Here is a 15,284-nt window from a genome sequence, read left to right on the forward strand (position 1 = left end):
TTGTATGCTCATGAACTTAATTTCCCACCTTCTTCCCTCCAAAGGAATTGCTGATTGAAAGTGATTGTGTTTTCAGTTGAAAGGTAGTGTGGGGGTTCATCTACTGCTGATGTTAATGGACATTTTAAACCATGCATACTTCTTGAGGAAACGGCTGATCGGTGTATTGAATTTTTTAGTATTCTGCTGAGTTAACTGTGGGTGGGGGATTGTGAACTTTGTCTTGCACACTGAGTAATCATTTTACCTAGGCAAAGTGGTGGGTAGGGGGCCCCACCAAATCAGAAAAGCTGCCTTTTACATCCATTTCACCTTCTCTTTTCTCAGGTGTAAATGACTACAATGGATGTTCAAGGTATAAAGGAGCACTCGAGGAAGATAAGGCCATTGGGGAGAAACTAGTGGCAGTATCGTAGCCAATGAGGTTAATCCGAGGCGCGATTATTGCTAATTGAAAATTCTTTGCATCAGGCTTCATGCAGATGATATAAAGGAGAATCCCACACTTCAGCCATTCCTTTCAAGTGACAAACCTGAAGTAAATGTCCCAGATTAAGGTGTCATTAGAGGAGGCTTTGGAACACACACAAAGTCTCATGAAAAGAAAGGGTTAAGCATCCTGCAGGCTGAATGACTCAAATTCGTCCCTTAAAAACATTGGTAGAGGTCAACAATGTTATCAAACAGACCCTGCTGTATTCCGTTAATTCAGAGATCAAAAGGACATCTTAACAATGAAATGAACTGTAAACATAGGATACTGCTGTATTCATCCATCTTTGAAATGTATAGCAAATCATCTGTGAATGGTGGAAAAACAGGCAATTGTCTTATGTTATTCTCTGTGAATAATTACCAATGATGCTTAGGAAATGGGTCTACTTCAAAGCCCCCATGAGTGCCTATTGTTTGCCGAGGGTCTCCAAGCTGTCAAAAGAAGGCCTGAAATTGTATAAAAAATGGCTTGGGTCCTGATCCTGTTTATCTCAGATGTACTTGAGGCCTCATGCAGGGGAAGCCTAAGCCACAAGGACTGAGATCCCAGTTCTGACTGGACCGCCCTGAATACAAATATTGGACTATAACCTATGGTCTATTTCTGAAAGAACCCTTTGCGTCTACAAAAGTTCACCATCTCTGCCATGAATCTGAATCTCAAGATTGTACTCAAGTCTGTATCTATAGTGATCTTTTAAACCAATTCTTTTTCTTTTCTTTTTAAATAAATTTTATTTTAGTTAATAAGAATTGGCTGTAAGCATGTATTTGGGTAAGATCTGAAATATTCATTAACCTGGGAGGTAATGTGTATGATCCGTTGGGATTGGTAGAACTTTTTTATAAGATTTTCAGTGATACTCATCATATTTGACTTGGCTGTCTAGGTGGAGGCCTGAGGCTATGTTACTTTAAGGGAACTGTGTTGTTGACTTCTGAGTAACCAGTGAAGTATTATAGAAGCTGTTTTGTGCTGGTTGGGGAAATCTAAGTATTGGAATATCCACCAGCTTTGGGGATTGTCTGCCATTGTTTGTAGTTCACCCTAATTGAGTGAACTCAGATGGCTCCCCTGGGGCTTTGGTCACACATGGACTCAAAGGCTTGGTCCTCAGCTAGTGTAAATCCATTGACTCAATGGTGCCACACTGACTTACACAATTGGAGGATGGCAGTATTGAACTGTTGGAGGAGGCTGATTGATTGATGGGTTTGTGCTTTATAAAGATCAGTGACATAATTTTTAAAATAGCCTTTTACATTTCCTTCCCACTCTCCATTATTTGTAACATCTTCTTAAAATCAGAGGTGAAAGTAAGCCGCTCCGGTCCGATTCAGCGTACCGGCAAGAGCCAGTACATTGTGCCGGACCACACCGGCTTCCGCGGCGGGGATTTAAAGGGCTCTGGGCTCTGCCGCAGCTCCGGCGGCCAGGCTGGGGCCGGGATTTAAAGGGCTCAGAGCTCCCTGCCGCAGCGGGGAGCCCAGAGCCCTTTGAATCACGCCCGCAGCTCCGGTGGCTGGGCTGGGGCCGGGATTTTAAGGGCTTGGGGCTCCCCGCAGGGGAGGAAGCTCTGGGCCCTTTAAATCCCAGCCCCAGCCCGGCAAGGCTCGGGGATCCCCACAGCTGCAGGAGCTCAGGGCTCTTTAAATCCACACCCGAGCCTGGCTGCCGGGCCCTTTAATTTGTCCCTGAGCCCCGGGGGCTCCCAGCCACCTCTGCAGCTGGGAGCCCCGGGTTGATTTAAAAGCCCTGGGGCTCCCAGCCACAGCCGGTGCCCCCCGGCCTTTAAATCTTGAGAGGCCCCACCTCTTCCGGATGAGGCCACACGCCCCTCCGGACTCCGGCAGTACCAGTAAATCCTGTAAGTTACTTCATCCCTGCTTAAAATCTGTTTAGTAATTAGGGCCTGGTTAGATGAGATCCTAGCCAGCTGTAGTTCCCACTCATTTCAAGATTTGTGAGGGTGACAGACTGACACTTTCCTGAATGACCATTATTGAATTAGGTTAATACCTTTGGGGTACAGTGCATTAACAACATAATTGTATATATGTTATTGTGGAATTGTATGTATTTCCATGGAAATTGTAAATCGGAGACCAACCTGGAGTTGTTGTGACATATCCAGAGAAGCCACCCCACTGGAAAGGTGTGTGTATACTGGATTCCTGAGAGACAACCAGATAAAAAAAAGGTTTTTGGATAAATAGCCTGATTTTAAACTGGCTCAGTGCTTTCTTTCTGATCCAGAAAACAAACAGGACCCTTGCTCCCCAGAGGGCCCCACTCCTCTAGGAAGGGTTGGAAGGACTGGTCCCATAAGACTGTGTGCTAGTTATGAGCTGAGGCAGTGATGAACTTGTGACCACAAAGGAAACCCTGTGGGCCTGCTCCTGCCAGAGCCCATATTAGAGTTGGTGTGATATCCAGTAAGCTTATTAGATGTACAGGTTATTTTATTATTCTAATATGTTTTATCTGTAATGCTTTTTACCTTAAGAATAAAGTAGACTTGCTGTAATGGGTTGGCTCTCACCTCTTGTGAGCATCCCCTTGGCAGAGCACGTGTGCCTCCACTTTCTCTCCCTGTAGCTGTCCTTGGGCTTTAGGTCCTTAGTCATACGGTCTGTCAATGGCCTCTACCCTAGTATTTAGCTGTACTCCAGGGCTTCCCCCCAGAGGCAAGGTCCTCATTCTCTCTGGGCCTTTCAGGCTCCAGCTCTCCCGCTTGGCTACTAAAAGAGTTCAGTTTCCCTTCTGGGGTGCATCAAGTTCCAGGCCACTTCCCCAGTGGCTAATGGGGAGAAGGCTGGGAGGGACTCAAGACTACCGACTACTCCAGGGACCTTATAAATAGAAGCCATTTGCTGCATCTATTTAACTAAACTGCATCACTGCTATGTTTCCCTCAGCTACTTCCCCATGGCCTCAGCACATTCTTCACCCTTACCCCAGGGCCTTGTCCTGGTTGAATCCCAGCAGCCAGAACAGAGGTCCTTCTCACCCCTCCCAGTCTCTTCCAGCATTGATCTGTCAGAGATCCTGTAATTCCTTCAACCAGCAAGGCACACCATCCACACTTCTCTAGCTCCAGCAAAGAACTGAGTGACTCTGACCCTGCAGTTCCTTTTTACATGAGCCTGCTGGGCCCTGATTCGCTTCTCCATGTGACCTCCCTCATTGGCTGCTTCCCCACAACCAGTCTAGGCTACTTCGAGGACTTATATTCTGCTCCTTTCTGGGCTGGGGTGTGGCAGGACTGCAAGGCCTTCCAGAGGGCCTCAAAGAGTACACCCTGCCACATTTGCACAGAAATTTCTGTGCAGTACCATGGGCAACCTGTCTGTGCTGGGAATAACATAGTGAAGGCAGGGAACTGTGCAGCCTGGAAATACTCCAGTGAGAGGGGAGCAAGATACAGATTTCCACCCAGAAAGGCAATGGCTGGGGAGCTGTGAGCCTGAGAGTGGGTGTCCTTGCTGGACCACTGACTGAAAATATAGGTGTAGCCCTAATTGTTTTGGTTTCCAGGGAGGCCTGTAAGGGAAAAGCTATCCCTAAAAGAGGAGATGAGCAAAGAAGAGTAGAAGATACAGGGCTTGGTCCTCTGACATTCTGAGTACCCTTCACTCCCACTGAAATTAAAGATTGCTGACAGTACTTGGCCCATCACAGGAGGAGACCCTAATGACAGTAGACCAAGAGAATGGAGACATGGTCATCCTTTCCCTCACCCCAAGAAAGGAGAGATGCTTCCAGCATACAACACTGGACTGCTGCATAGCCACACTGAAAATTATTGTTATTTGTTTCAATCAGCTTTCACCATAATAAGTCAGCAACAAAAGTTCCTCTTTTTTAAATATACTGTTCTAAGTTATCAGGATGATACTCTTTCCAGGGCTGCCAGAACTCAAAGTTAATCACACTAGACATCAGCATTGAGAGACATTTTGATTTACTCTCTATGATTGTGAGGTCCAAGCAGGCCAACCCGAGTAAGACCTTGGTTGGACTATTGATAACTAGGTGAGCTCACTGTGTGAGACACCCACTGGCTCAAGCAAGCCAGTGACAGGCCCCCATTACTATAGTATTTGAGCACTTCTCAATCTTCCTTCCTCAACAATAGAGCCAGGTTAACTGGCTTTATACAGGTGCATAGAGAGAGGAAGAAACCTCTCCCTCTCCAGTTGAGTGCCCTGTGTTAGGGCCAGGGATAATTGTACTTATCGGGGGCTCAGTGCTTGCTCTCTGAGCATGACTCCAAGGGCACATGTTGCTTCCTAGACAATTGGCAGACAGCAGGCCATAACCAGTCCCTGACCTCAGTGCACTGAGGAGAAAATTGCAATAACCTAAAATATCAATGTGATCAGCAGGCATGAGGGTGCTGTGGGATTCTCAACTGTAAGCCCTCTCTCTGTGTGAGGCATCTATTGTTTTAGCAAGAAGCTGGGTTGGGAGAGGGAATGAAGGAGGACAATTTCCCTCAACTTTTATCTCAGTGGCTAGGGTATTCACCTGGGATCTGGGAGACTGCTGGTTTAAGTCCTCACTCTGCCTGAAGGGGAGACAGGATTTGCCATCTTAGGCAAGTGCCCAACCAGTGGGCTATGAGATACTCTGATTTAGGTGACCCTTCATCTCTCCTGTTCAAGCTGGTGCACCTTGGCACGATAATTTAAAAAAGTCATTAGAGCAGAGGAACTAGATCTTGGGTCTCCCATCTCTCAGATGAGTGCTCTAACCACCGAGCTACCGAATCATTCTCATTCTTGTGCACACTTACTCTCTTTTGCTTTCTCTTGCTCCCCCGCCCCCACCCACATGACAAATGGTCACCGTAGTTATGAGGGAAGTTCCTCTCTTCATCCTGTGTTTTGTATAACCTCACCTATAGGTGCCCAGTCCAGTAGGTGAGCTCTGAGCACTCTTCCCAGATTGGACCCTGCAGGTGAGTCAGAAAGGCAAATGCCTGTCATTCCCTGGTTCCTGCACCGATCTGAAGTTTAGGCACTCAGGTGCCTGGCACAAGGATGCAATGAGCATGCTTGGAAGCAGAAACATGGGCACCTAGGAAACTTACAGTGAAAATTTAGGCACCTACAGTTTTCAGGGGGAGCCGAGTGGGGTTTTGTGAATTCCAGTGGAGTCTGATTCTGGATTTAGGTTTAATTTAACCTTAATTCTTTTATGAATGCAGTTCCTTTTACATACCAAAAAATCAAATAGGCAGCTATATTACGAGATTTTTCAAGTTGCATTGTGAAGTTTACCAAAGTCATGAAATGCCAAAAGGCAAGACGGCATGTACACTCATAACTCTGTCCTTTATATATATGCATTGCAATATAATATTTAGTTTCAGGATTGCACACTGCTTCTCATTTAATATAATGGCATGCCATGTTTTTTTTCCTACAATTTTAGAACTGTGCAACTTCTTTATGAGCAACTTCCATTAAAAAAACAAAGAAACAAAAAAAACACCCCAAAACATTAAGAGAATGTTAAGGTTGCAAGGTTAAACTGCATAGTCAGATGCTGTCCCTCTGATGGTTTCATATTCAATCTTCATTCTGCCTCTGGCACAGATGCAGTATGTTGATATAAGCTCCAGTCCTGAAATGGGATCTTCATGTATAGCCTCTGTACCCTACCTCTGTGGGAGGAATCTGTAAAGATGTAAGGGGCTGAGCTAATGGGTCCTGGTGCAGGATCAGTCTACATAATCCTTCATTACACAATCACATATTTGGCCACATTCTCAGCTGGTGTAAATTTCTGTAGACTTATTCCAGCTGAGGATCAAGCTGATGGGTTTTTTTTAAATAATACAGTGCAATAGCACATGGTGGTTTTTTTTTTTTTTTCAATAAACTGGTCACATGCATCTTGTAAGGTTAGTGGAACCTTGTTTTGGCTTTATTTGCCCAACACCTGACAACAAGGAAGTTTGTACAGCTTGATTACAGGATTTTTTCATTGCAATTTTATGATCATTGCTTTAGCCTATCGTACCTTTTGGCTTGGTGGGGTAAAAGGGGAGGCACAAAGAACAATGAGGATGTCATCTCCCATTGAAAGTTAATAGGAGTTGGACACCTGATTTTCCTTTGTGCCATTGAAAATCTCCCCCACATGAATTTCCATTCTCATTTTGGCCTTACAATGACTAGATGTATCTTGACTTTCCCCTCCCCCTCTTTATCCTTTGGCAGGCTACAATTTTTCTACCATTTTCGAGAGACATAAGGACCAAACCTAATGAAGGCCAAAGAGTAAATGGTGCATCCTCACTCCCCACTTAACTTGAGTAATTGGCTGCCACTGCTTATTTTGCAGATTTCTGAGTGAAACCTTACGCTCAGAAATATTAAATAAGGATGAACAAAAGACTGCTAAGCTTTTCTTGTCATTAGGTGGCAAGTAACCTACACAATATTAACCTTCTGAAGCTAACTATCCCCTCAGAATCAGAGCTAAGGTGTAATTATAATCAGAGCTGTGGATCCACAGTTCTACTGCAATAAAATCCTCCCAATGGACTGAAATTTTAACTGCATAATAATTGCAAATGGAAGTTCTTTTATACAGAGCAACTGTGGTAGCAGATCTTCCTTGAATAACTGCAGAGAGCATAAAGATTTTTGAACTTCCCTGGAAGAAGAGCAGTGCAGAAGTGAGCCTGAAAGCTCCTTTGCAGGGAAACCTGAGACCATAGCTTTTGCATTTGTGTTTCTGTAGAGACACCTGGTTTGCAGAGTGAGTAAAAATATTCTAATAAACAAATGTACAAATTTATGGCAAAATTGTTTTCTGTTAATTTTCTGTATATCCCAGTGTAGAAATCTAAGTGCTTGTGATAAGTACTGGATTGGCAGGTATGAAGATAAAAGTCCTCTATCCGAAACAAGTGCCACAAAGCTGGTATCATTGCAAGCCCCCTTGCATCTACATTTTTGCATATGCTTCATAATTTGCTGATGTAAAACTGAGTAATCATTGAAGAACTGTCCTTCTGACTCTCAGATTTTTGGCTACAGTCAGGTAGGAAGAAACTGTGGAACTACTCAGATTTGGGTGGCAACCAAACTGCAGGTGTAAAAATACCAGCATAAGTGTCATTCACTCTGATCCAGGCCACAAAAGATAGGTCATTGGGCTGCAGATATAGGCATTAAGTCACTCCTGCTTCTCACTTAATATAATGGCATGCCATGTTTTTTTTCCTACAATTTTAGAACTGTGCAACTTCTTTATGAGCAACTTCCATTAAAAAAAAAAACAAAAAAAATGGCATAAATAGCCATTAAATTAGCTTTATGACAATGAAAGTTTGAGGAGTTGAAATCCAACCTCATAACTGAAGTGCAATCCCACTTCCTATTCCAGTCTATAGGCTGGCATAATAACCCTGTCTAGGACCTAGGGAATATAGAGTAACCTCTGCATAGTTACACCACCAGTGTCTTCCTCTGCTCCTCCACCTCACCCCCCGCTACTCCAAAGAAATGTTAACAAGAGGTACAAGTAGGCCTTCACTCCTACTTGTTGTGGGGCTGTGCCCTGAATACATGGGTGGAATTCACCCTACAAACTTGACCTTTTTATTAAGATACCTAACAAAGTTGGCTTTTAGTACCAGTTGAGATGGTGGTTTTCTTATGTGGATTCCCTTTCCACTTGGAACTGAATGGAGAACATAAAACTCTTCTTCTAAATCCACAGTAACAAATTTTGATTTCAAGTTGGTGAGATAGTGGTGAAAGAGGATCGGATATTGGACTAAATGACCTCCTGAGGTCTCTTCCAACCAAAATCTTCTATGATTCGGAAGAGGAAACAAAGTCTGGGCACTCAGTCTTTTTCCATTTTAGATTACGTCCACAAGTAGCTGATGTAGCCACATCACAACCCTGAGGAAACTGCCAGTGTTAAATTTTCTTCCTTTCATTCCAACATGTCAACCACCATTTTTCTGACTAAAGAGGGCTATATGGGATGCCTTTTAGATCTCATCAATACTGCTCCTTAGTATTCCAGAGGTATTGCCATTGAGGTACATGCAATACATCCTAATCCTCCTTAGGAACTCATTATGTTGCTGCAATCACTAAGTACTATACTTTCATTTAGACACAAGATTAATACAGTTACAATTTGTAGTTTTGCATGACCTCCTGATCAACTTGTATATGTTGACAATGTTAGATATAATTCCTGGAAAGATAAAATAAAAATAATCTGTTAAACCTGAAACAAAACAACACAGTCACTAATGTCCCAGTATAACAGAGAAGCTAACACATCTGCCTCTTTACAAAGCATAAAAAAGACTGCTGCAGCAAAAACACCTAGGATTCATAGATTCTAATGCCAGAAGGGACCCATTGTGAATATCTAGTCTGACTTCTTGTATAAGAACTTCCCCAAAATAATTCCTACAATATATGTTTTATTATTATAATAAGATGAATTTTTCAAAAGCAGTAAATGACAACTGCTTTTGAAAATGTTATTTCTGGATAATAATTCCTGATCTGGGGGGGAGGGGGAATCTTAAAGTCAAAAGAATCCAGCCTTACTGCCAACCTCAAGTGTTCAACAATCATGAGTGATGGCCTAACAATCATGATACTTAAATACATTTTGGGTTCTTTTTATTTGCTTTCTGGCTTTTAAGCCTTTAAAGATCACATTTTCAAGCTTTTCTCTGCAACTATGAGGTCTTGAAACTCTTTTTTTTTTTTTAAAGATGCTGAGATTCTGACAAAAATCACATGACTCCAGAAGCTGGGGCTTTAAGAAAAATGCCAGGTATTGTGAGAGGTAGGAGAGTTGGCACTGAGATAGGACTCATCCAGTCAGCTCAGTAAGAGCTGTAAACCTGTGAGGTGTTGAGCATTTTGATTCTGGCAGTCATCAATGCTTAAATTGGTCTAAAAAAAAGTGAGGTGGAGCTATCATAATCTGGAAACAGCAGCTTTGAAAAGACTGTTCTTAATATGTGTCCTGAGGACCTGGCTTGATTGAAATGTTTCCTTGGGATTTTTTGGTCTGTCACCCTCCCACACGAACATACTTTATGCACGGGCATCATGCAGCACTGTGCCCTAAAACACCAATTATCAAGTATAACCTAAGGGGCGGGGAGTAAACCAGGTTAGTTCAACTGTACATACTGGCACCAAGTTATATTTTAAATTAAGTATTATGAATATTTAATACAGTCCTCATATTAAAGGGGGACAAATACATGGGGGAAGGAAGGCAGGAAGAAAGAAAGGAAGGAAGGAAGGAAATACACTAGGCCATCTCTTCAAAAGTGACTAATGCTTTTTAGGTGCCCTGTGACAGAGCAGGGGTAAACCCCCCTTTAAAGCCCTGCCAAAATGCTGGCTGCAGTCTGCTCACTGGTCAGGAGGCCAGGGGAGAGACACAGGTATTCAGCAGTGAGCCCAGCTGCAAGCCCTAATCAGGGCTGGCTCAGAGGAACATGCTGAGCTGAGTACTGACAGCTGGGCTGAGCCACGAGAGGGCTATAAACACCCTGAACAAACCTCAGTGAGGAGGCTAGACTGGCAGGAGATAGGAGAGTAGTATCGCTGTCTCCTTACCGAAAAGGGAAGCCTCAAAGACAGGAGACCCTGTGGATGGTCTGTGGGGCGCTAGCTGTTGGGAGACCGGGGAACTGCACGAACGCTGTAAATAAAGCCACTTGGGTGATCCAGCAAAAGAAGGCGTGGAAGGTTCTTTATTATATCAGCCTAAACACAGGATTCTGGCACAAAAGTAGGAGAGCCTGCACTCCCCCTGTGACATGTCCAACTTGAGACACCTTAAAGAGACTTGATTTCCACTAAGGGTGGGGTCCACAAAGAGACTTAGAATTGAAATGCTGAGTGTCACAGCACCTAACTTTTAGTCTCATAAAAAAATCACAGAAACAACACTGATCCACAAAGCTGTGTTAGGCTCCTGTCACAGGGTCTACTCAACACAAGTGATACCTCCTTCTGGCCGCTCTGGGGATTAGCTCTTGCCAAGCATTGCCCTCCTCTGGCAGTGTCTCTTCCCATTATCTCTTTCACACTGCAGTCCCTTTCATTCCCAGAGCTGCAGCTTCCTGTTCGTGGCTTGGCCTGCAGCCAGGTCACTAATGTCCTCCCTTTCCAGGGAAATCAAAGTCCTTCCAGACTAGTTGTCCGGTTGCTATCTCCAATGCCCTGTACTACTTCCCTGTGGCTGTTAGGAGAACCCAGGCCCTCTGGCTACACTGGGTTCCAGCCCAGGGACCCTATGACAAATAGACAAGGTCTGTACGGTCCTACCACTTGCTGATGTTTCCCTGGGCTTCTACCTACTTATCTGGCTTCCTCCCCTGTCTGGGTTTGTCAGACCAAGCTCCTTCCTCCCAGGGACTGTAGACTACTTCCTTGCAACCTCTCACTGATCACAGCTTCTGGGCTTTAAACAAGCTCCTAGGGTTACCACCTTTGAAATGCAAAACAAACAGTATCCCAACACACAACTGAAGAACTGTTTTTTTACCCACGAAAGCTTATGCCTAAATAAATCTGTTAGTCTTTAAGGTGCCACCGGACTCCTTGTTGTTTTTCCAACACACAACAAGGCAAGCCCACCTCAATCCCAACCACAAGGCAACTCTACAGCCCACACCCCTTAAATAGCCACTTACAGTATCTAGAGAGATAACGCATATAGGTAAGATTGATAAAATCATTGATGACAAATAGGCATTTGTTTTATCAGCCAGCCTTTGTAGTCTGTTTCATTTAGTTACTTGTCATTGAATGTGCAATTTCTGATGTGAGCTTTTTTTTCCGGGAGTGTATTAGGATCAGTTCCACCATCACCCTGATCTTCCATTATTTAATATGCCTTGCATGTCTTCTCACTCTCACATGACTCAAACCCTCCCCGCCCCCCCCCCCACACACACATACAGGCGAGTCTCATCTTACACGCATTTAACATGCGCAAATTCAGCTTTGTGTGGTCGGCAAAAAAAACAAAAAGAGAAAAATAATTTAAATACTGTACCTGTAGTGCGGGCGATTCTGCCCGCCATTACACTCAATATAATTTTGACTATACGCGATTTTCGCTTTATGCGCTGACAGCGGAATGTAACCCCAGCGTAAGATGAGACTTGCCTGTACGTGGTGCGCTTGCTTGTTAGTGGGCAGACAACTGCTGTATTTTCAACAGTTTTTATCTGTTATTGCTTAAACTGCAGAAGTAGGAACACTGCAGCATCTTGAACTGGACACAGAAACTTTTAACATTAGAGATCCCCGTGTATTGTGATAATAATGCAAATCTTTAGACCTACATAAAAAAAAACCCCAGTAGATTACATTATTTTTCTGGCAACTAGCAAATCCATAAAAAAAACAAAAAAAACAAAACTCGTCCAGGCCGGTCAAACACCACTAGGTGGTAACCCCACAGGCCCCTTCTGCTCCTCCCTGCTGAGCCCATTTCCAATTCATGGCTGGCTCCCTGGCTCCTTCTTCAGGTGCAGCCTGGGCAGCTAATTGGTCCGCCTAGCCACTTCAACTCCTCCAGGCCTTTTGCGGGGTGGGCACCCTGTCACAGTTCCCTATACCATGAACGGGGAGAGACGGCTACCTTCAAATGCAATTTACAAAAGCCAGCATGGTAAGTGGGGAACTGCTGAAGCTAGCGAGTAGAAGCAGCCAGTGAAAAGGCAATGTGCTAAACCCTGCCCATCTCACAGAGATTGGTGTCTAAATGTGGGCTGCAGGGAAGTACCTACCTGTGCTTACCAAGCCATGGACAGGAGCCAGCTGTCTGAAATCAGTTGGTATAGGTGCCTAAGGCATTTCTTGGACTAATAAGTTAGGCACCTGCCTCATTACACACAAAGTGGCAATGCCAGAAGGTGGTGGTGCTGCTGCTCTATCTATTTTATAACTTTGAGCCCATTGATTACAGTACTCACATGATATGTGGGAGACCCAGATTCAATTCCCCTCTCTCTGCCAGAGGGGAGAAACGATTTGAAGAGGGGGCCTCCCTCATCTCAGGTGAGTGCTGTAACTACTGGACTATGAGATATTCTGATAAAATATTCTGATACTCCCTCAGTCTCTCCTGTCGAAGTTGTTGCACTCTACAAAACAAATGAAAGTGGTACAGAGAACTGGGGTTTTCCAGGTGAGTACCCTGACCACTGGGTTACAGAGTCATTCTCCTTCTCTGGCTGAATGACTATTTAAGTATTCATCCACAATGGAACAATTTCAACAGGAGAGATTGAAGTAGCCATACATCAGAATATCCCATAGTACAGTGGTTAGAGCATTCACCGTCAAATCCTTTCTCCCCCTCCGGCAGAGAGGGTGGAATTGAACCTGGGTCTCCCACATCTCATGTGAGTACTGTAATCACTGGCCTCAAAATTAGAAGCAGTACCACCACCTCCCCCTATAGCCAGATTATGAATGGATAGGCAGCCTCAGAGGACACCTACCATATCGGTCCCCACACATGACTTAGGCAGCCGCCTATCTTCCCCTGGTGTGTGAATCACTCTGAGGCTGAGGCAGGAAATAGACATCTGTCTGTCTAGAGGAAGGTAGCAGTGCACATGTCCAGAGACAGAAACATAAGCATATGGAACTATTACCCTGAAAATTTAGGTGCCCAGTGAGTGTAGTCACCTATAGGGCTTGGCAGGAGTTTTGTGCTTCATAATGGAGTCAAAACTGAAACTTAGGTGCCAAGTATCCAGTTTAGGAACTTAAATCTGGGTTTTAGGCGTCTGAGTACCTTTGTGAATCTGGAGCTTAGTACTTTCTGAAAATCAAGTCCCTTTAAAGTACAGCAGGTTGGGCACCCAAAAAACTTGGCATTCAAAATCACCATTCCTCTGTGGTCTTTATATTTTAATGACTTCAGAGTTGATGGATAAACAGCTGGTCACAGGATAAGGCTCTTACTAAGCTGACTGGATGAGTGATACACGTCTACCCTGATATAACGCTGTCCTCAGGAGCCAAAAAATCTTACCACGTTATAGGTGAAACCGCGTTATATCAAACTTGCTTTAATCCACCAGAGTGCACAGCCCCGCCCCACCCCCGGAGCACTGCTTTACAGTGTTATATCCAAATTCATGTTATATCGGATCGCGTTATATCAGGGTAGAGGTGTACTTCCATATAGTCAACTCTAACGAGTCTCTCAATATTTGTCTATGAACTTCAGAGTCATGTGATTATGTGTCAATCTCAAGTTTCATTTAAAAAGTTTCTAGACCTCATAGTTGCAGAAAAAAAGCTTGGAAATATGACCTTTTAATATAATATACTTTAAAATATTTCAGAGAATCATTACCATATTCTATCTCATATGTAATGATTTAGTATACTATCACCCTTTCTTATTACTATATAAATCATTGCTCTTTCTAATGAGATTTGCAAATGTGTGAAACAGTGACCATTTTGAATGAGATATCTGCAACCTACAGTAGCCATGCATTTCTGATAATTTTCTACAGCTGTCTTTATTTCCCCAATGGAAGAATGTCAATATCTCTGTTGTTAAATAATTAAAACTTTGTAATATTGTTATACTTTATTAAAAAAGAGAAAGTAGAAACATGCCCTAATAATTCCGAATTTTGCCACGCAAATATATGTTTTGTAATTGATGTGCTTTGATAACGACTCTACTTGATCTTTAGCTGATCACAGCTGAGAATAATTTATCTTCCTAATTAAACAGACTTTATTCCTGATCAAACTGCATTAGTAAATTATACTGAGCACTTGAAATGTTGCCTTTGAATGTTGTAAATGACCTATCTCTAATTAGATGTACTTAAGTCTGAATTGATTTGCTTACTATGTCATTCAGAATAAATACTTTTCCCCCATAGAATCAGGTTTCTAAGTTGAATGCTTTTACTAGAGTGAACGTCAATATCTATTGGAAGCAGTAGACTGGATTTTTGTTTTTGTTTTTCACTTTTGCTTTTATTAATAACCCCTCAACTTCCTTTTGTTTTCATGTCAGCTTTTGGTGTGGCAAACAATTTGGTTAGAAGGAAGAAGTAGTAAGGTCCAGATTTTCAAGAGTATTTAAGTTCCTAACTTCTATGGGTGTCGATGGATGTTTTAGGATCCGGACCTAAGTATTCAGGAACCATAGTGATACCCATTATTACTTCAAACTAGGCTATTCATCAGCTTTTCTCTGTCTGGGTAGTCCCATAGAAACATCCTTAACTTAATTATCCCAGAGATAAATTCCTTATTCCCCTATTAATACCATCAGAAATTAACCCAAACCAGTTTTAATAGGATATCTGTTTAACTTCATAAGCTATAATAATAGCTGCAGTTGCCATATTGCTAATATAAGACTACTTTATAATAAAAAGCTTTTGAGGAGTAAATTTATGTAAAGGTTTGGGTATAGCCTGTTTTTGCAGGCACAAGAAGGGTAGATAATCAAGTGGAAGGTCTCTGGTACCTGTGACTGAATTGGGAAAATTTGGTTGCAATGACATAGGGATAATAGGAATGATATAGAAATGTTCTCAGGCCCTCATTCAACAAAGCACTTAAGCATGTTTACGTTTAAGCATGTGAGAATATTTTTATTGTAGTCCTTACTCAGGGCCAAACTCTCATTAACTATTGTTGAGAGTTTAATTCCCTATCTGTTGACCTATTTAGGCATATCTATCCTGTGCTCATTATCTTGGTGTCTGAGCTGC

General features: G+C 43.0%; 1 pseudogene; it reads left to right on the forward strand.

Moving 5' to 3' along the window:
- Window positions 1-396: 396 nt before the first annotated feature.
- Window positions 397-593, forward strand: LOC117871434 (annotated as a pseudogene).
- The last annotated feature ends 14,691 nt before the right edge of the window (window positions 594-15,284 follow it).

Source organism: Trachemys scripta, chromosome 1, assembly GCF_013100865.1.
Source record: "Trachemys scripta elegans isolate TJP31775 chromosome 1, CAS_Tse_1.0, whole genome shotgun sequence".
In the NCBI taxonomy this organism is placed as follows: domain Eukaryota; kingdom Metazoa; phylum Chordata; order Testudines; family Emydidae; genus Trachemys; species Trachemys scripta.